Source organism: Carya illinoinensis, chromosome 7 (genome assembly GCF_018687715.1).
Source record: "Carya illinoinensis cultivar Pawnee chromosome 7, C.illinoinensisPawnee_v1, whole genome shotgun sequence".
In the NCBI taxonomy this organism is placed as follows: domain Eukaryota; kingdom Viridiplantae; phylum Streptophyta; class Magnoliopsida; order Fagales; family Juglandaceae; genus Carya; species Carya illinoinensis.
Genome location: NC_056758.1, coordinates 20,536,751 through 20,557,500, shown reverse-complemented (window position 1 = coordinate 20,557,500; position 20,750 = coordinate 20,536,751). Strand labels below are relative to the sequence as shown.

The 20,750-nt window shown below is 38.2% G+C and overlaps 1 pseudogene; it reads right to left on the bottom strand.

Annotated features, from left to right (window-relative positions):
• The window catches only part of LOC122316238, a 54,215-nt pseudogene that overhangs the window by 22,505 nt on the left and 10,960 nt on the right, over window positions 1-20,750 (bottom strand).

Below are 20,750 nucleotides of genomic sequence, written 5' to 3'. Positions count from 1 at the left end.
AAGTGCACAGTATCGTAGTTTTATAGTAAAGTAATAAGAAGAGTATCGTCCTCAGGGATTGGTACCTTACGTTTGCCAGATACCAAAATTATACTAAACTTGATTTTATTTAGAGGAATCACTAAGATTTTTTTGTAGTTGCAATTTAAACTAAAATCGACTCAAAGAGAAATATGCAAAGGAAATAAAACTGACGTTCGAAGATCAACTTAATGGGGAGGAAAACTTCTAAGAAATCGATTTCACCTAATTCTTCACTTTGCTTTTCTATCCAGCTAACTTAATTTAAATCTCTTTTGTTTATTAGCAAATCTCTAATTCATCCAAAAGCCTCTTTCGATAGTCAATTGGAAATGACTCTTGTTTATCAATTCGCACAAGAATTTGCAAATTTAATAATCAAGAAAACAATAAGACCAATGATTTAATTATTACATAGGTTCATACAAGTCTTTCGATCTCTATACTTACCTATGCTGAAATATTCAAGATCTACCCTATGATTCCCTCTTTCGATAGCAAATCACAAGATTAAAAATCATCTAATCAATGGCCAGTTAATTAGAAGCAATAAACTCAGAATAAATCAGATAAACAAAGAGAGAATTGCATTAAATTAGCGTAGACAATCAAGCATAGCTCGGAAATAGGTTACATCGTTCTCCTAGAATGAAGAAAAATTAGCTCATGCTAGAAATTGAATTCAACATAAACGAATTCACCATAATTGTTCTGAGAAGATTGGAAGAAAATAAACACTGAAAAATCCTCCTTGCAGCCGCAACTCGTCTTCAAAAGCTCAAGGGAACGATTCAACGCTTTTCTCCCGTCCGTTCTTGTGTATGATTCCAACGTACGTGTAATAATTGGAATTCCCTCTCTAAAACAGATGATTTGAATCCCTCTAGCTATGTTTTTCTCTCCCAAAAAGTGTTCTCCAGTCAAAAGTCACGGCCCTAGAGTGAAAAATTCCTTTTATATGGTGTGATGGCGGAAAACCTTAAATCTGTCAAAATACGATGTTCGCTCGAGCGGGGTGTCGAGCGCACATCGAGCGTTCGACTCTGCTTGATTTCGCTCGAGCGGCCAATGTCTCCGCTCGAGCGATCTTTGTTTTTCAGCAACCCGCTCGAGCTCCCTGTCGAGCGGCAGTCGAGCGTTTGAATCTGCCTGAATTCGCTCGAGCGAACTTGTAAAATCTGCAATATGAAATTTTGCAAGTCATCAGCAGCAAGGACTTAAATGAGCATATTGAGCATTTGAGATATGTGTTTAATGTGTTGAGATGTGAAAAGTTGTATGCTAATTTCAAGAAATGTACCTTTTGTCTGGAGGAAGTTGTTTTTCTTGGTTATGTTGTTAGTACAAAGGGTATTGAAGTGGATGAAGAGAAAGTCAAGGCCATTAAGGAGTGGCCAACACCAAAGAGCATCACTGAGGTAAGAAGCTTTCATGGTTTAGCTAGCTTTTATCGGCGTTTTGTTAAAGATTGTAGCACCATTGCTGCACCACTCACTGAAGTCATTAAAAAGAATGTTGGGTTTCATTGGGGGGCTAATCAAGAGAATGCATTTGCCACTATTAAAGAAAGGTTGTGCTCTGCACCCGTGTTAGCATTACCAGATTTTAACAAAGCTTTTGAGGCCGATTGCCTTCTTTAGTGAGAAGCTAAGTGGGGCATCCCTGAAGTACCCTACTTATGACAAAGAACTTTATGCTCTTGTTCGTGCATTAAAGACTTGGCAGCACTACTTGTGGCCTAGGGAATTTGTGATCCACACCGATCATGAATCGTTGAAGCATCTCAAGGGTCAAGGTAAGTTGAATAAGAGGCATGCTAGATGGATGGAATACATTGAGACCTTTCCATATGTCATCCGTTACAAGCAAGGTAAGGAGAATATTGTTGCTGATGCTTTATCACGGAGGTATGTACTTCTTACTTCTATGAGTGCTAAAATGCTTGGGTTTGAATATGTGAAAGATATGTATGTCAATGATGTTGACTTTTCTGATGTGTATATGGCATGTGATAAGGCAGCATTTGGTAAGTTTTACAAGCATGATGGTTACTTGTTTAAAGAAGATAAACTGTGTGTACCTAGTTGTTCTATGCGTGAGTTATTGGTGCGTGAGGCACATGGCGGGGGATTAATGGGACACTTTGGTGTCAAGAAAACCTTAGACATATTGCATGAACATTTCTTTTGGTCTAAGATGAAAAGAGACATCAATCGCATTTGTAGCAAGTGCATTACATGTAGAAAGGCCAAATCTAAGGTTTTGCCACATGGGTTATATACACCCTTACCCGTTCCTAGTGAGCCATGGGTAGACATATCTATGGACTTTGTTTTGGGGCTGCCTAGGACAAAAAGGGGTAGAGATTCTATTTTTGTGGTTGTGGATAGATTTAGCAAGATGACACATTTCATTCCATGCCATAAAACAGATGATGCCACAAGCATAGCTGACTTGTTTTTCAAAGAGATAGTGCAACTCCATGGTGTGCCCAAGAGCATTGTTTCTGATAGGGATGTTAAATTTCTTAGCTACTTTTGGAAGGTGTTGTGGGGAAAATTAGGTACTAAACTCTTATTTTCCACTACTTGTCACCCACAGATTGATGGTCAGACTGAAGTAGTTAATAGGACTTTAACTCAGTTTTTACGCACTGTTGTTCATAAGAATTTAAAGACTTGGGAGGATTATTTGCCATTTATAGAGTTTTCATATAATAGGACCATGCATACTACTACTTCATACTCTCCTTTCGAAATTGTTTATGGTTTTAATCCACTTACTCCTTTAGATTTGATGCCTTTGCCTATTGATGGCAGGAGTAGCTTAGATGGACAAAAGAAGGCAGAGTTGGTGAAGTCACTTCATGAGAGGGTACGGCTTCAAATTGCCCAAAAGAATGAAAGGTTTGCTTCCCAAGCCAATAAAGGGCGACGACATGTCATCTTTGAACCAGGAGATTGGGTTTGGGTTCACGTGCGCAAAGAAAGATTCTCAACCCATAGACGGACTAAGTTGCATCCTCGAGGAGATGGACCTTTCCAAATTCTTGAGACAATTAATGACAATGCATATAAAGTGGATCTTCCAAGTGAATATAATGTTTCTGCTACCTTCAATGTTTCTGATCTTTCTCCTTTTGATGTAGGTGAAGATTCGAGGTCGAATCCTTTTGAGGAGAGGGGGAATGATGGGAACCAAGGTGGAGCTATCCTTAAAGATCCCTTGCAAATTCCAGATGGGCCAATTACAAGATCAAGAGCCAAGAAGATCAAGGAAGCAATGCAAGGATTGGTGCAATCCACTTGGGATGAAGCTAGGAAGAGCCCAACACTCAAGATGGGCTTAAAGGAAAAAGAACCAGTTTTGATCCACTTGATACAAGCTATGGAGACATGACTTAAAGATTGGGCCTATTGTTGTTAAGGCTTTCAATTTGTTTAACGGTAGTTTATTATTAGTTTAGAAGAAGTGGGCTTGAGGATGCTTGGCCCACGTATGTCTTATTTCTAATGGACTAGGGTTATTTTTGGGAAGGCCTTGTATTTATGGCCAAGGGTTTATTTGGAATGTTATAATTTTATGTCTTACTAGGGTTTCAGAAGTAATTGTAGCGCGGCGTATGGCACTGTTCACGCTACAGTACCCGACGCATTGTTTACTTAGGGTTTTTGGGGATTGTCTATTTAAAATACTTGTAACCTCATTTGAGGGGCAGACGATATGGAATTGTCATTGAGAGTTGAGTTATCTCCTCTTGTTCTTCTTGAACTTATGAACTTATCAAGGGTAAATCAAAACCTTTGTGGCGTTCTTCCTTTGTAATCTGGGTTCTTGAGACGGGTTCTTCAATGGGTTTAGATTTTGATATAATCTAGGTTCTTTGAATGAGTTCTCATCGGGTCTAGATTCTCCATCCATATACCTGAGTTTTGCTTTCTTGGGATTGTTTTTCCAGTATTGTTGTTGGGTCTCAAAGCAAGTCTATTGGGGTTCACATCATATATCCCTCTCATCTTAGCAAATGTGGGACAGTCTTGGGCAAGGTGATCTACCTCGCCACACACAAAACATGGTCCAAAAGACTCTGCATGATTAGCCACGTGTGTTGGCTTTAAGTCTTTATTCTTCAACACCTCTAGCTCCCTAGTGAGCATCTCAACCTTAGCCTTTATGATGGGCCCAAGGCAGATCAAGTCTTAAGGATCAATTACAAGATTAAGAGTCACGAAGATTAAGGGAGCAATGCAAGAATTGGTGCAATCCAATTGGGATGAAATTAGCAAGAGCCCAACACACATGATGGGCTTAAAAGAATGAGAACCAGTTTTGATCCACTTGATCCAAGCTATGGAAGACACGACTTGAGCCAATTGTTATTAAAGACCATTGACTTATTTATTTCATTGAAATGACTTATTTTATTAGTCAAAGGAATTATTCTAGAATAATTGGGCTTGGGAGATGTCTAGCCCATATGTCTTATTTCTAATGAACTAGGGTTTTTGGGAAGGCCTTGTATTTTTGCCAAGGGCATATTTGGAAAGTTATTAATTTATGTGAACTAGGGTTTTAGAAGTTACTGTAGCGCGGCACTGTTCACGCTACAGTACCCGCGGCACTATTCCTTTAGGGTTTTGGGAATTGTTTATTTAAGGCACTTGTAGCCTCATTTGAGAGGTAAGACATTTTTTATTGAATTTTCATTGTGAGTGAGTTTTCTCCTCGTGTTCTTAATTGAACTCTTGAACTTATCAAAGGTAAATCACAACCTTTGTGGCGTTCCTCCTTGTAATTTGGGTTCTTGAGACGGGATTTCATTGGGTCTAGATTTTAATATAATCTAGGTTCTTGAAACGAGATCTCAACGGGTCTAAATTCTCCATCCATAGACTTGAGTTTGGCGTTCTTGGGTTTGTTTTCCAATATTGTTGTTGGGTCTCAAAGCGAGTCGATTGAGGTTCACATCATTTGGTATTCAGAGCAAGGTTTCCAATCAGGTCTGATTCTATCTTTTTATTTATTGTATTGTTAATTCTAGGGCTTCAATGTTCTAGAATTGCCCAAAAAAAAAAAAAAAAAAAAGCACAAAAATTCGTTTTTCCTAGGGCTGCCAAAATTTGCACCATCTAGGGTTTCATTGATTTCCTTCTATTTCCTTGTCAATTTGTATGTGTTTGAATTCAATTGTTTGTTTATCACAATTGAATATTTCTGTTCGTGGTTGAATTGTTGAGAAAAGAAAAGAAAAAAAAAAGGAAGGGAAAGGAAAGGAAAGGAAAAGAAAAGAAAAGAAAAGAAAGGAAAAGAAAAGAAAAGAAAAGAAAATAAAGGAAAAAAAAATTCGAAAAAAAAAAAGGAAAAAAAAATTCGAAAAAAAAAAAAAAAAGAAGAGAAAGAAAAGGATTTTTGGTATAGGTTGTTTGGAATAGTTTGGCTTATGAACTTGAGTGACTTGACATTGATTGAGCCATTTTTAAAGGGGCTAAATACATTTTTTTCTAGTTGGTGTCTTGTTTTGTAATTACTCTTTCCCTCGTATAATTTCCTTGATTCTCGTGTCATTGTTGTTCCTTCCGTGTTTCTCTTATTCTTGTTTCTTGGATCTAATTGCTAGTTGGGATTAAACAAGGTTGCTTTGTCTTGATTGTGTTCAATTAGTTCTGAAAGAACTTGAGTGGGAAAACTCTTGAGGTAAAAGGCAAGAGAGTGTGAGATCATTATCGGGAAAAAGCCAATTAAGAGTGAAACACGAGTGGAGTGCCATTATTTGAGTGTAAACACGTGAGGGAGAGCGTGTGAGGTCTTTTTCCACTAACATTCTTTTTTGTGCAGCACATACAATGTCTCATTAAAGTGACTCATAACCAAAGGGGATGTCAGACAATTCATTCTTTTTGTTGCAGTCCATGCAACAAAAGTTTGAAAAGTTAAATTTGAAGTTGGGGGAAGTGATGGATAAGATGGAACAACAAGGTGCATTGATTAGAAATTTGCAAAGTGGGAGAGATAGGAGGAGATGTGAGCCTAGTATTGAGAATAGGTACAATAAGAATGAAGAGTATGGCGAGTCTCTTGTTAGGCGTGCTCCCAATACAGAATTTAAGATGGATGGTATAGAGCAGCAAAGAGAGAACATTTTTCGTACTAGATGCCACATCAACAACAAGGTATGTAGTATGATTATTGATGGAGGGAGTTGTACTAATGTTGCTAGCACTACTTTAGTTGAGAAATTGAATCTACCTACTTTGAAACACCCTAGACCATACAAGTTGCAGTGGTTGAATGATTGTGGGGAGGTTAGGATAAATAAGCAAGTGCTAGTTTCTTTTTCAATTGGGAGGTACAAGGATGATGTACTTTGTGATGTTGTGCCTATGCATGCTGGCCATATTTTGTTGGAGAGGCCGTGGCAGTGTGATAGGAGAGTGATCTATGATGGGTTTAGAAACATGTACAGTTTTGAAAAGGATGGAAAAAGAATCAAACTTGCTCCTTTAACTCCAACACAGGTCCTTGAGGACCAACTGAAGTTGAAAACTGAGGTTGATCAAAAAAGAAATAGTGAGGCCAAAACCTCAAGAGAAGGAGAGAGTGAAAAGAACAAAGAGAGTGAAGAAAAAATAGAGAGTGAAAAGAATAAAGAGACTGAAGCAAAGAGAGAGAGTGAAAAGAAAAAAGAGAGTGAAAAGGAAAAAGAGAGTGAAAGAAAAAAAGAGAGTGAAAAGAAAAATGAGAGTGAAAAGAAAAGCTGGAGTGAAGAAAGTGAGAGAAAAACAAAGAGAGAAGTGAGTTTTTATGCTAAGGCGAATTTTACTACTAACGGATTTAATGAATCTTTGCCTAGTATTGTTATCTCTTTGTTGCAGGGATATAAGGTCGTAATTCCTAGCAGAGTGTTTAGTGAATTGTCATCTATTAGAGAGATAGAGCATTACATTGATTTTATGCCAAGTGCGACAATCCCTACTCGACCTTTCTTTGAAGAACATGAGTCCTTGACGCACTTGAAAGGACACTGTAAGTTGAATAGAATGCATGACAAGTGGGTGCAACTCATTGAGACATTTCCTTATGTAACTAAGTACACACAAGGTAAAGAAAATTTTGTGGTTGATGCTTATGCAAGAAGGTACGTCCTTGTCATCATTATAGATGTAAAGTTATTGAGACTTGAATATGATAAGAACTTGTTTGTTAATGATGATGGCATGGCTATTGTGTGTGGAGTACGTAAGAAAGCATCGTTTTCTCATTTATATAGACTAGATTGGTACTTGTTTAGAGAGAAAAGATTTTGTGTGCCTACTAGTCTTATGCGTGAGTTGCTTGTGCATGGATGTGGTCTGTTGGAAAATTTTGATATAAAGAGGATTTTAGACGTGTTGGATGACCATTGGTGGGAGTATTACTTACCATTCATTGAATTTGCATATAATTGGAATGGTCATTTTGGTACAAAGAAAACCTTAGATGTGTTTCATGAACGTTTGTGGGAGTATCATTTGCCATTCATTGAATTGTTGGATGAACATTTCTTTTGGCCTAAGATGAAAAGAGACGTCAATTGCATTTGTGGCATGTGCATTACATGTAGGAAGGCCAAGTCTAAGGTTTTGCCACATTGGTTGTGTACACCTTTACCCGTTCCTAGTAAACCATTGGTAGGCATATCTATAGACTTTGTTTTGGGGCTGCGTACAACTAAAAGGGGTAGAGATTCTATTTTTGTGGTTGTGCATAGATTTAGCAACATGTCACATTTCATTCCATGTCATAAAATTGATGATACCACAAACATAGCTAACTTATTTTTCAGGGGGATAGTGCGACTTCATGGTGTACCTAGGAGTATTGTTTCTAATACTCAGCTCTTATGCACTGTTCTTCATAAGAATTTAAAAACTTGGGAGGATTGTTTGCCATTTAAAGAGTTTGCATATAATAGGACCTTGCATACTACTACTTCATATTCTCCTTTTGAAGTTGTTTATGATTTTAATCCACATAATTATTTAACTCTGATACTTTTGTTTGTGGATGACAGAAGTAGCTTGGATGGACATTTCCAAATTCTTGATAAAATTAATGATATTTCATATCTCGTGGATCTTCGAGGTATGTATCATGTGTTTGCTGCTTTCAATGTTACTAATCTTTTTCCCTTTGATCCAGGTGGAGATTCGAGGTCGAATCCTTTTGAGGAGAGGGGGAATGATGGGCCCAAGGCAGATCAAGTCTTAAGGATCAATTACAAGATTAAGAGTCACGAAGATTAAGGGAGCAATGCAAGAATTGGTGCAATCCAATTGGGATGAAACTAGCAAGAGCCCAACACACATGATGGGCTTAAAAGAATGAGAACCAGTTTTGATCCACTTGATCCAAGCTATGAAAGACACGACTTGAGCCAATTGTTATTAAAGACCATTGACTTATTTATTTCATTGAAATGACTTATTTTATTAGTCAAAGGAATTATTCTAGAATAATTGGGCTTGGGAGATGTCTAGCCCATATGTCTTATTTCTAATGAACTAGGGTTTTTGGGAAGGCCTTGTATTTTGGCCAAGGGCATATTTGGAAAGTTATTAATTTATGTGAACTAGGGTTTTAGAAGTTACTGTAGCGCGGCACTGTTCACGCTACAGTACCCGCGGCACTATTCCTTTAGGGTTTTGGGAATTGTTTATTTAAGGCACTTGTAGCCTCATTTGAGAGGTAAGACATTTTTTATTGAATTTTCATTGTGAGTGAGTTTTCTCCTCGTGTTCTTAATTGAACTCTTGAACTTATCAAAGGTAAATCACAACCTTTGTGGCGTTCCTCCTTGTAATTTGGGTTCTTGAGACGGGATTTCATTGGGTCTAGATTTTAATATAATCTAGGTTCTTGAAACGAGATCTCAACGGGTCTAAATTCTCCATCCATAGACTTGAGTTTGGCGTTCTTGGGTTTGTTTTCCAATATTGTTGTTGGGTCTCAAAGCGAGTCGATTGAGGTTCACATCACTTTAGGTTATCTTCTTCCCTAAGATGGTAAATTCCACTACCATTTAGGTTTCCTGTAGGCCATGACCTATTTGTGCTCTTAGTAGTACTAGGTCCAGTCCAAGTGTGAGCTTTTTCAACAAGCTCATTGAGGATCTTTTTGTAAGAACTCACCATTACACATCATCTTCACAAATTGATGCTCTCTAGGTGTAAGTCCCTCATAAAAATAGCTCACTAAGCACCAATTCTCATACCCATGGTGAGGACACGTACTCAATAGTTTTAAATCTTTCCCAAGATTGATACAAAGTCTCGTTGTCCTTTTGTACAAAGGTGAAGATTTGCCTTTTTAAAATATTGGTCTTATGTTGGGGAAAATATTTATTAAAGAAGACCTGAGTCATCTCATTCCATGACCCAATAGATCGTGGTCTCAATGAGTATAGCTAACTCTTAGCTCTCTCCTTCAAAGAGAAAGGAAAGAACTTAAGTCTCACAATGTCATCAGTTGCATTTTGACAATGAAAAGTTGCAACTACTTCCTCAAACTCCCTAATGTGCACATATGGATTTTCATTTTCTAAGCCATGAAAAGTAGAAAGTAACTGTATCATCACCGTTTTAAAATCCAATTGGCGAGTATTAGCTAGAAATATGATACATGATGGTGTGGCTGTGCATGTAGGGTGGAGGTAATCTTGAAGGGTCCTAGTGGGTTGATCTTCGTGTTCACTCATTTCCTCAGAATTAGAAAAATTATTAAACAAATGATTAGAAAAATTAGGCTCTGACTCTAACTTTAAAAAAGGTCTAGAAGCAAACCGACCCAAGGCAACTCTATACCTGCGCATGCAAGGTAGACAAAAATGCAATTCTAAAAGAAACTACAAAAAGAAGAAGAAAATAAAATAAAGATGCAGCAAGTTAAAAGAGGGAACGAAGTTACCGCCTTTACAAACTATTGAAAAGAAAAACTATCCCACAATTCTTCCACCATCTCCCCGACAATGTGCCAAAATTTGATTACGCCCAAAGAATAATGCAATAGTTATAGCACAGCTTTGGGGTGTCGATTCCACAGGGAGACAACATAAAAGAATAGCAAGATGAACAAAAAAACTAAAGAAAAATATTAAATAAGTAATGGAGAACAAAGATTAATTTTAAATGTAAATTAAAATGAAGCAAAGTGATTAACGGAAAAACCACTCAAATTTGACGAACAGTAGAGCATCGGGAATCCTTTGCATAAATCCGATATTTTAATTATTCTTAATTCATTGGATAACTCAATTAGGAACTCAATTTATGAAATTTCCAATTGAAAGGTATAGATTTATAAATCAAAATTAAATCAAATTTAACCCTTTGAAAAATCATTCACCACTTTTAAAATACGTAAATTACTACTCCTATTGGGAAAATCCAATGACGACAATATACTCAGGGAGCGATATTGCAGCAAAAAATTAAATTAATATAGATAAATAATTGATCCAAACATAATCAAAGAACTAATTTATTCAAGAGAAAAAGCATGACTGAATCCATAAACATAATAAATTCTATAATAATTCGGAGAAGAAAACATCAACGATGAATTGAGAATGATAAAACAAAAGAGTTTTAACAATTGAAAATCAAATACATGGATTAAAGATAAATTAGAAATACCCTCTAATGTGCAAGTTCATCCCTAAAACTACTTGAGAATTTAGTTACCCATAAATATACTGGATAACAAAAATCTCGAGAGACTGAAGCGAACGGTGGCTATGGAAGTGATTTTCTCCTCTCTTCAGATCTGCCTATTCCTCCTCTCCCTCTATTTCGTGCTAATGATATGCTTATATTGGGTAGGAAAGAGACCCTAATGTCCTCTTAATTTTTACATAAAAAAAAAGCCTAAATTTTAGGACTTATTTTAGCAGCCACGTACACCCTTTAAGAGTTCTAATTTGGAAATCCTTATTAGAGATAAAGTTATAGCTCTTTAAGATAGCTTTCTAATGCATCAAGAATAGCATCAATCCTATATGTGAGTAAAAAGATACAATTAAAAGACTAAAGTATGTCCAAACTGTCTCCTAGCGAATTTCAAACTTGGACTTCTTGTGGTTTCATTTTGTGATTTTTTTTCTTTTTCTTTTCTTCCAAATTGCTCTCAAATCCCATGAATGTCCTCATTTGAATTTGAAAGGGCTTGACTTGCTCTTTTATAAACTCTGAAATTAAACATAAAAAAAAATGCTTAGGAGTATCTCAACGTAAATAGGAATTCAATTTAAGAATACACATTAATTCCTATAATTTCTATTCACATTTTAGCATTTTAGTCCAATAATAGGGTATTTAGAGTACACTTTCGCACACTCATCAGGGCTTTAGTTTACCTAGGGTTTTATGAGGTTTTAGTTTAAATACTCTTTATCGCCTCATTTTAAGAATATATAAAGTTTATGAAAATGATGAATTTTATTCATTGTGAGTTGAGTTTATCTATTGTCTAAAATAAGGCAACAAAAACTATTTAAACTAAAACCTCACAAAACCCTAGGTAAAATAAAGCCCCATTGATTGAGTTGAAATATTGTGTATTTTAGCTATTTAAAACCAATGTATTTTAAATGCTTCGTGACATTATTATTGGTTTTAAATGGAAAAATAGTTAATAACTATAAATACAAGTTGTGAGTTTTGATTGATTGATATCATGTTTATGCTTAATTTTATAACTATGATTTAATTGGACAATATTTCCTCACATATATAATCTATTTTTCTTTTAATTTATTTTTGAATGTATTTTTCTCTCTTTATTTTTAGCTTAAATAAAATTCACATGAGATCCGGTTGAAACATTTGACGAAAAGCATATGATAATTGAGAGGAAATACAAAGAAACATGCAATGTCAAAGTCTAAGAAGGGGGCTGAAATCAAATGGAGGCACATACCTTGAAAAAGAAAAAAAGAACGTAGCGGGATTGACAGAAGAAAAAGAAGCACACCTAAATTTTCAGAATTTATGAAAAGTAAAAAGGAATTTAGGATGTATACGGAAAGAAGAAGTCTTCACATCTTCATGTCTGGCGTCTACTTGAGGTGGCTATATATATATTGCTTACTCTTTTACGTTTCAAAGGAGAGATGTCAGTGGGAGTGTGAACGTAAGGAGTTGAGGGGAGTTTGATTGGCAGTGATTTATTAGGCAGTGAGGGAAAGTAAAGTGTGTCAGTTGGTGCAGCTAAAGTGGACTGATTGGATGATTTATTCGAAATTTTCATGTTGGAGCTAGAGGTGCTATTGAATTGTTTATTGCTGACTCTATTCTGGTACGTGGGGTGGAACGAGAGACATAGACGTCTTAGAGGTCTGGGACCTTTCGGCTATTTATTACTCGATTAAGGGATGTGAAAGAGGTGGACGGAAGGAGAGAGGGGCGGAAAGGAGAGAGGGACATGGAAGTATTGGAGGAAAGTGGAGGGACGTGGAGGGATTTGAGAGATCAAGTCAGTGCTACTTTAATTTTCTTGCAGGAGAGTTGGTCGGTTAGGATTATTTGGCTGAGTAAAGTCCTACGAGGGGGAGAGAGGAGTGAATTTTCAGTGTGGGGGCTTTGTCCAGATTTTTTTTGGAGTAGAGAGGGACGTGGAGGGACATTAGAATTCAGGGTTAGAGAAGAGGAGTGTAGGTCGGTTGGGGATTGATTTTTCTGGGAGGAAGTCGTACAGTGGGGATTTGCAAGAGAGGTGCTTTACATCATGAGAGGATGAATTATTTGGGGAGAGCTAGCTGAAACGTGAAGACGTGGGAGACACTGGAAGAAAGAAGAGAGAGTCGGTCAGTGGAGCTGACACGTGTCGGTCATGTGGATTCTTTTTTGGAGTTTTTCATTGAAGAGGGACGTTGGAGTGAAAGTGTGTGTCGGCAGGAATTTAAGATTTTTAGTGTGGGAGTTTTCGTCCAGACTTTCCGTTCGGTAGCTTGCTTCATTTTACTTTTGTTCTTTTTTACGTTTACGTTTAGGGGAGTTAGTTTTTGGCTTTCTAGATTTATTGCCTATATTTATTTTCTAGTATTAAGTTTGTGTTTTATCTTAGTTATTTAATTGAGGATATTTATGTGATTTTTATAGCACTTGTAATGAATATGGCTGGCTAAATTTTCATACTAAGGTTAGAGATGAAGTTTAATGATTTAAATATTGTTTTCGGATCAACGTAAAATTTATTTTGTGAGCTTGATCGATTGAAGGATTTTATTATTGGATATTTTGATTATTTATATATTTATCTTGATTTATTTGTGATTTCCGAATACAGTGAATGTTTGAGGAATCCCAATGATATTCAAATAGTTTTGTAAATGTTTTAATCATCAATCGTTCATGCTCAATCATTAGCGACTATTTTTCTTGATCTTAAATGCTAAATCTTCCAATTAAACAGAATCATTATTCTAGTTTAATTGAAGTAAATCGATCGGAAACAAAATTATAAATTATTAGATGAATTCTTGAAACCTTAGTCTTTCTCCATATCAATTCATTTTATCATTTTAGTTTTGTTCAATTATTTTACAAGTCTTCAACTCAATAATTTTATTTTATATTCGATTGTGCGTTTCTTTTAGTAATTTCTTTTCATTGTTTGAATTTAATTTCTTTATCACAAAAGTCAATCCATGTGGATTCGACCCTGTGAAGTACTACAACACCTGTATACTTGCAAGTAAAATTGTACTAAATTTTTGGTTGAATAGTTTGAGTCAAAGTTTAGGTGCAACACCCATCTTACAAAAATGTCCTTGAGTGAATAGTGTCTACAACTAGTTTTCCAACATGCCCATAAGTCATTCTCATTATATACCCAATTATTCTAAACTAATTAACTAAGTCTTTAAATGAATTAACTAAATTGAATGCCTTCGAATTATGTTGCCCTGTTGCTCTCTTCCATAGCTTGTTTGAAATTGATCAAACTGGTTCTCCTTCCTTCAAGCCCATCTTGAGTGTTGGGCTCTTGCTAGCTTCATCCCAAGTGAATTGCACCAATCCTTACATTACTTCCTTGATCTTCTTGGCTCTTGATCTTGTAATTGATCCATATGACTTAGTTCGCCTTGGGGCCCATCATTCCCTCTCTCCTCAAAAGGATTCGAGATTCCAAGAAGAGAGCAACAGAGTAACATGATTTGAAGGCATTCAATTTAGTTAATTCATTTAAAGGACTTATTTTATTAGTTTAGAATAATTGGGTTTATAATGAGAAGGACTTAAGGGCATATTGAGAAAGGAATTATTTTGTTGAACTAAGATTTTAAGGGTCATTGTAGCCGAGTTACTGTAGCGAAGCACTGTAGTCGCGGGCACTATCCACTTGGGAGCATTTTTGAAGATGGGGTTTATTTTACCTAGGGTTTTGTGAGGTTTTAGTTTAAATAGTTTTTGTTGGCTCATTTTAAACAATTATAAAAGTTTATGAAAATTGATGAATTTTATTCATTGTGAGTTGAGTTTATCTCCTCTTGTTCTTCATTGAACGTTTGAACTTATGATGTGAACCTACAGAATTAGAATCCCTTAAACCCACAGTCAATTTGGAAATTCACCCAAGAAAGCCAAAATCAAATTAATGGATGGAGAATCTAGATCCGTTGAGAACTCGCTTCAAGAACCTAGATTATATTAAAATCTAGATCCATTGAAGAACCTGTCTCAAGAACCCGAAATAAAAAGAGGAACGTCCCAAAGGTTGTGATTTACCTTGATAAGTTCAAACGTTCAACCAAGAGCAAGAGGAGATAAACTCAACTCAGACTGAATAAAATTTATCAATTTTCATAAAGTTTCATATCTATGTCTAAAATGAGACAACAAGATGTATTTAAACTAAACCCTCACAAAACCCTAGGATAAAATAAAACTAGCCCTTTAGAAAAATACCCTTGAGTGAACAGTGCGGCACTATAGTTCCGTGGACAGTGTGGCACTACAGTAACTTTATAAAACCCTAGTTCAACAAAAATAATAATTTTTTCAACATGCCCTTAAGTCCTTCTCATAATAAATCTAATTATTTTAAACTAATAAAATAAGCTCTTTTAATGAAATAAATAAGTCTAAGGCCTTCAATAACAATAGGTCCAAGTCGTGTCTTTCACAGTGTATCACATAGATGAAAACTGGATTTTCTTTTCTTAAGTCCATCTTGAATATTGGACTCTTGCTAGACTCAACCCAAGTAGATTGCACCAATCATTGCATTGCTTCCTTGCTCTTCTTGGCTCTTGATTTTGTAATGGATCCTTAAGACTTAGTCTGCCTTGGGGCCCATCATTCCCCCTCTCCTCAAAAGGATTCGATCTCGAATCTCCACCTGGATCAAAGGGAAAAAGATCAGAAAAATTGAAAGTAGCAGAAAATAATACTTACCTAGAATATCCACTTGATATGAATTATCATTAATTTTCTCAAGAATGTGAAAAGGTCTATCCAAGCCACTCCTGTCATCAACGAGCAAAAACATCAATGCTAAAGGAGTAAGTGGATTAAAACCATATACAATTTCAAGATGAGAATAAAAAATGGTAGTATGCATGGTCCTATTACATGCAAATTCTAATAAGGGCAAATGATACTCTCGCAAAAGTTCATGCAACAAGTCTAAAGTCCGGCTTACACCAAAATAACCACTCCAATTATATGCAAACTTAATAAATGGCAAATAATACTCCCACCAATGGTCATGCAACACATTTAAAGTCCTCTTTACTACAAAATGACCCATCAAACCACATCGATGTCTATTACACACAAGCAACTCACGCAACAATGAAACAACAACACTAGGCAAAAGAGTCATTAAATTCATTAGTATAAAAGCTTGCCTTAGCATAAAAACTCACTTTTGTTTTTCCTTTTCTCCCTACAATCTCTCTTTCTTTTTCCTCACGTGGGTCCACTCTTTTTCTGGACTCTCAGCCACCTCTCTATTCTCTTTTCCACACTCTCTTTCTGTGATGCCCCCAAATCCCCACGCATGAACACGAAAAAATCGAGACGTCTGGATGATGACATCACGGGTCATCATCCTATCGACGTGTGCCAAGTGTGTGAAAAAGCGACGAATGTGCACAAGAAATACGCAGCGAAAAGCAAGTCAATAACTAAGTACCAGAATTTTTCTTGTTTAATACAAAGCTATTCAAAACATACATAAATAAATATTACAAGACACAAACATAATTTTAAACCAAATACAAAGCATAACTCAGCATCCCGGCGGAGCCGCATCCTTGGGCTCAGCCTCCTCCTCCTCATCCTCGATCTCTGCACCAAAATCTACGGTACCAAAAATGGTGCCGCAGGTAAGTAAACTCCAAACACCACTAGATAAAAACATATAAAACTCAAACAATATGCATGAAATAAAAACCAATGCACATGCGCCATAAAACATAATTTTTCCACGCACGCCAAAAATCCATTTGGCCCACAAAACATATCCTTAAAACCAAGCCTCACCATTATCCTGATGTTATGTTTTATATTTGGTTTAAACTATATTAGCGTTTTGTAATATTTTATGTATGTTTTAAACAGCTTGTATTACGTTAAGAGAAAATTCTGGTACTTAGTTATATGACTTTCGTTATCCACTGCGTGTTTCTTCGTGCACATATGTTGCCTTTGCACACACTTGGCACCCGTTGTTAGGGTGGTGACCCGGGTTGTCACCATCCGGACGTCTCGATTTCCCCGCGTCCGTGCGTGGGGATTTTGGAGGCGTCACAGGTGGTATTAGAGGGGTTTGGCTCTGGGTAAAACCACAAGTCCCGTAGGTAGTACCAGAATGTTTTTTTTTAAGTTGTGTTTTAAAAAATTATGTTAAGTAAAGTTATTTGATTTGTTTTATTTGTTTTATTTGTTTGAGCTTGTTTGTTTGTTTTTATTTATTTGGTTATGTTTCTGCAAGTTGGTTTCTTTTGTTTTCTGTGATGTGGTGTTGGTCTGTAGTTCTGTTTTTGTTTGTTGTTGGTTTTATTTGTTTTTGTTTTCTGAAAGGAGGTCAAAGGTTGTGGTGACAGGAAAAAAAAATGGGGAGACCAAGGAAATCTACTCAGGAGCCATGGGGCAATACCTCAAGGGATGACTCCATAGCCGAAGCAATACGGCAGATGACGGAGTTCATCCAGCAGAATATTAGGCCACAACAGACAAGGCCTTGGCCAGAACAAGGAGGACCTTGGCCACCACAAGGGGGTCCCTGGCCACAACAAGGAGGGCCTTGTCCACAACAAGGAGGGTTTTGGCCTCAACCAGGAGGTCCTTGGCCACATCAGGGAGGGCCTTGGATGTACCCGGGAGGGTCCAGTAGCATGGTGCAAGCCGGATGCACCTATGAGCGCTTCCTGGCGCATAGAACCCCACACTTCACTGGAGAAGAGGATCCACTTCAAGCTGGAAAATGGATCAAAGATCTGGAAAGAACATTTGAGGTGTGTGGTTGCACCGAGGCGCAACAGGTACTCTACGCCAGCTATCTCTTGCAAGGCACTGCGTCTGATTGGTGGGATACCAAGAGGGTGATGCTGGAATCAGAATTGGGGTCTTCCGCTGCTGTGACCTGGCAGCGCTTCAAGAAGGAGTTTAATGACCGCTTCTTTCCCGCATCGGTAAGGAAGCAAAAGGCAAGAGAGTTCTCAAATCTGGTCCAAGGGGGCGCGACAGTGGAACAGTACGCTCGGAGATTCATAGAACTTGGGCGATTTGCTCCTCACCTTATCGCCACCGAGGAGATGCGAGCTGATCGTTTTCAGGAGGGACTACGCCATGACATACGCCGTATGGTGGTCAGCCATCGGATATCCACTTTTCAGGAATTAGTGGATGTGGCCACCCTTGTGGAGCGAGAAAATAATCTGAGTGTGGGCTCCCCTCCAGGCCATAAGAGGCGGAGTTTTTCTGGTGAAGGAAGCAGCTCGGGTTCGCCCCAGAAGTTTGTTCAGCATACTGGAACTCGACCTCAAACGTCCTCAGGTGTTCGTAAGGGAGGAAGGGTGCCAATTTGTGGGGCATTCAATAGAACTCATGAGGGCGCGTGTCGGGTGAGTAGTGGACCTCAATGTTACCAGTGCGGCCAAGTGGGGCATATTGCTCGGGATTGCCCCGTCAGAGTTCAAGGAAGCTGTGGAGGTAGACACGGTGGAAGAACCAACCCGAGACAAGCAGTGCAAGCCCGGGTTTATGCCGTCACACCCGGAGAGGTGGATGATGAGGCGCCAGCGACCCATGATGCTGGAGTAATTACAGGTATGGATTAATTTAATTTTAAGTTGGATTTAATTTTTGGTGTATTTGGTTTCTCTTTTGTTTTTTGGATTTCATGGGTTGTGTGTTTGGTTCAGGAAGAGTCCGTTTGTATGAGTTTTATGCTTGCACTTTGTTTGATTCTGGTGTGTCGCAGTCATTTGTATCTTCCACGTTTGCTCGGGTGTGTAATTTGGTTACGGAACCGTTGCCGAAGTCTATGGTAGTGGCTCTACCCGATGGTGAAATGGTGTGGTGTTCCAAGGTTGCTTTGGGATGCCCATTAAATTTTGATGGAAGGTTCTTGGATGCTGATTTGGTGGTGTTTAAGCTGTTGGGTTTTGATATCATCCTCGGGATGGATTGGCTATACCGATATTCTACGAGTATTAATTGCAGAAGTTGGGTAATTAGCTTTCAACTTCCAGATGGTGATTGTCTGGAATTTGCGGGGAGTAAGTTAAAAGAAAAGTCGGTAATTATATCGGCAATTCAAGCAAGAAGAGAAATTGCATGGGGAGCGGATGCATTCTTGGTTCAGATGGTGTCCACGCCGTCTGAGGAGAAGTCTTTGGCAGACATTCCAGTTGTGGAAGAATTCCCCGATGTGTTTGTGGACGACTTGCCCGGACTACCCCCTGTGCGGGAAATGGAATTTGTTATAGACTTGGAACTTGGAGCGGCTCCTGTGCATAAAGCTCCTTATCGCATGGCACCGGCTGAATTAAAAGAGTTGAAGACTCAGTTGCAAGAGCTGGTAGAGAAGGGATTTATTCAGCCTAGTACTTCACCGTGGGGTGCACCAGTTTTGTTTGTTAAAAAGAAAGATGGAACCCTCCGTATGTGCATAGATTATCGGGAATTGAATAAGGTGACCATCAAAAATAAATATCCTCTCCCACGGATAGATGATTTATTTGATCAGCTTCAAGGAGCAGTCGTGTTCTCTAAAATTGATCTGAGGTAGGGATACTACCAGCTGATGATCAGAGACAAGGATGTGCTTAAAACTGCCTTCAGGTCGAGGTATGGGCATTATGAATTTAAGGTGATGCCGTTTGGGTTAGCTAATGCCCCTGCTGCTTTCATGGATTTAATGAATCGAGTATTTCGACCTTATCTGGATTCATTTGTGGTAGTATTCATCGATGATATTCTGATTTATTCCCGAGATGTTGAAGAGCATGTTTATTATCTTCGTCTGGTACTTGGGAAATTGAGAGAACACCAATTGTACGCCAAGCTCAGCAAGTGTGAATTCTGGTTGGAAGAAGTTAAATTTCTTGGGCATGTAATTTCCCGAGACGAAGTGGCTGTTGATCCTAGTAAGGTAGAAGCCATTTTGTCATGGCAGCGCCCGACTACAGTGCGCGAGATCCGGAGTTTCTTGGGGCTGGCCGGATACTACCGAAGATTTGTAGAGGGTTTTGCTCACCTATCCGGACCTCTCACAGCTTTGACTCGGAAGAATACAGAATTTGTTTGGTCAGATAAGTGTGAGAGAAGCTTCCAAGAATTAAAGAACAGGTTGACTACGGCACCAGTGTTAGCGCTCCCAGAACCGCATAAACCTTTCATAGTCTTCAGTGATGCGTCTAAGTTCGGTTTGGGTTGTGTCCTTATGCAGGAAGGACAGGTTGTAGCCTATGCATCTCGTCAGCTAAAGGACCATGAGAAGAATTATCCGACGCACGATTTAGAATTGGCTGCGATTGTTTTTGCTCTCAAGATCTGGCGGCACTTCTTGTATGGGGAAGCTTGTGAGGTATTTACTAATCACAAGAGCTTGAAGCATTTGTTTTCCTAGAAAAATCTGAATATGAGGCAGAGGCGATGGCTAGAGCTAATCAGTGACTATCAGTGTGAGACCAAGTACCATCTGGGGAAGGCTAATATAGTTGCTGATGCTTTGAGCCGGAAGTCGCACTTGGAAGATGAAGCCGAGCCGTTGGATTTGGATTCGCTACTTTGTGGGATGAGAAGGCTCCTTATTGAGAGTTCGCAGCAAGAAGAGATTTTATCTTCAGTTTTGGATATTCGAGTAACCGATTTTGAAGAATTGAAGACTCTTCAAAGGAAGGATTCGAAGCTGCTGAATATCAGAAAAAGAGTCAGAAAATCTCGAGGGCCGTTGCATTATAGCATGGATAACGATGGGATACTTCGGTTCCAAGATCGCAGAGTGGTCCCTAAAGATTCAGAATTCAAGGAGCGGATCATGGCGGAAGCTCATGTGGCCCCTTATTTAGTTCATCCCGGCAGTACAAAGATGTATCGGGACTTGAAGAAAAATTACTGGTGGGATGGAATGAAGAAGGATATTACCTTATATGTTGAGAAATGCCACACATGCCGTCAAGTGAAGGCCGAGCATCAGAGACCTGAAGGTATGCTCCAACCCCTCCCTATTCCTGAGTGGAA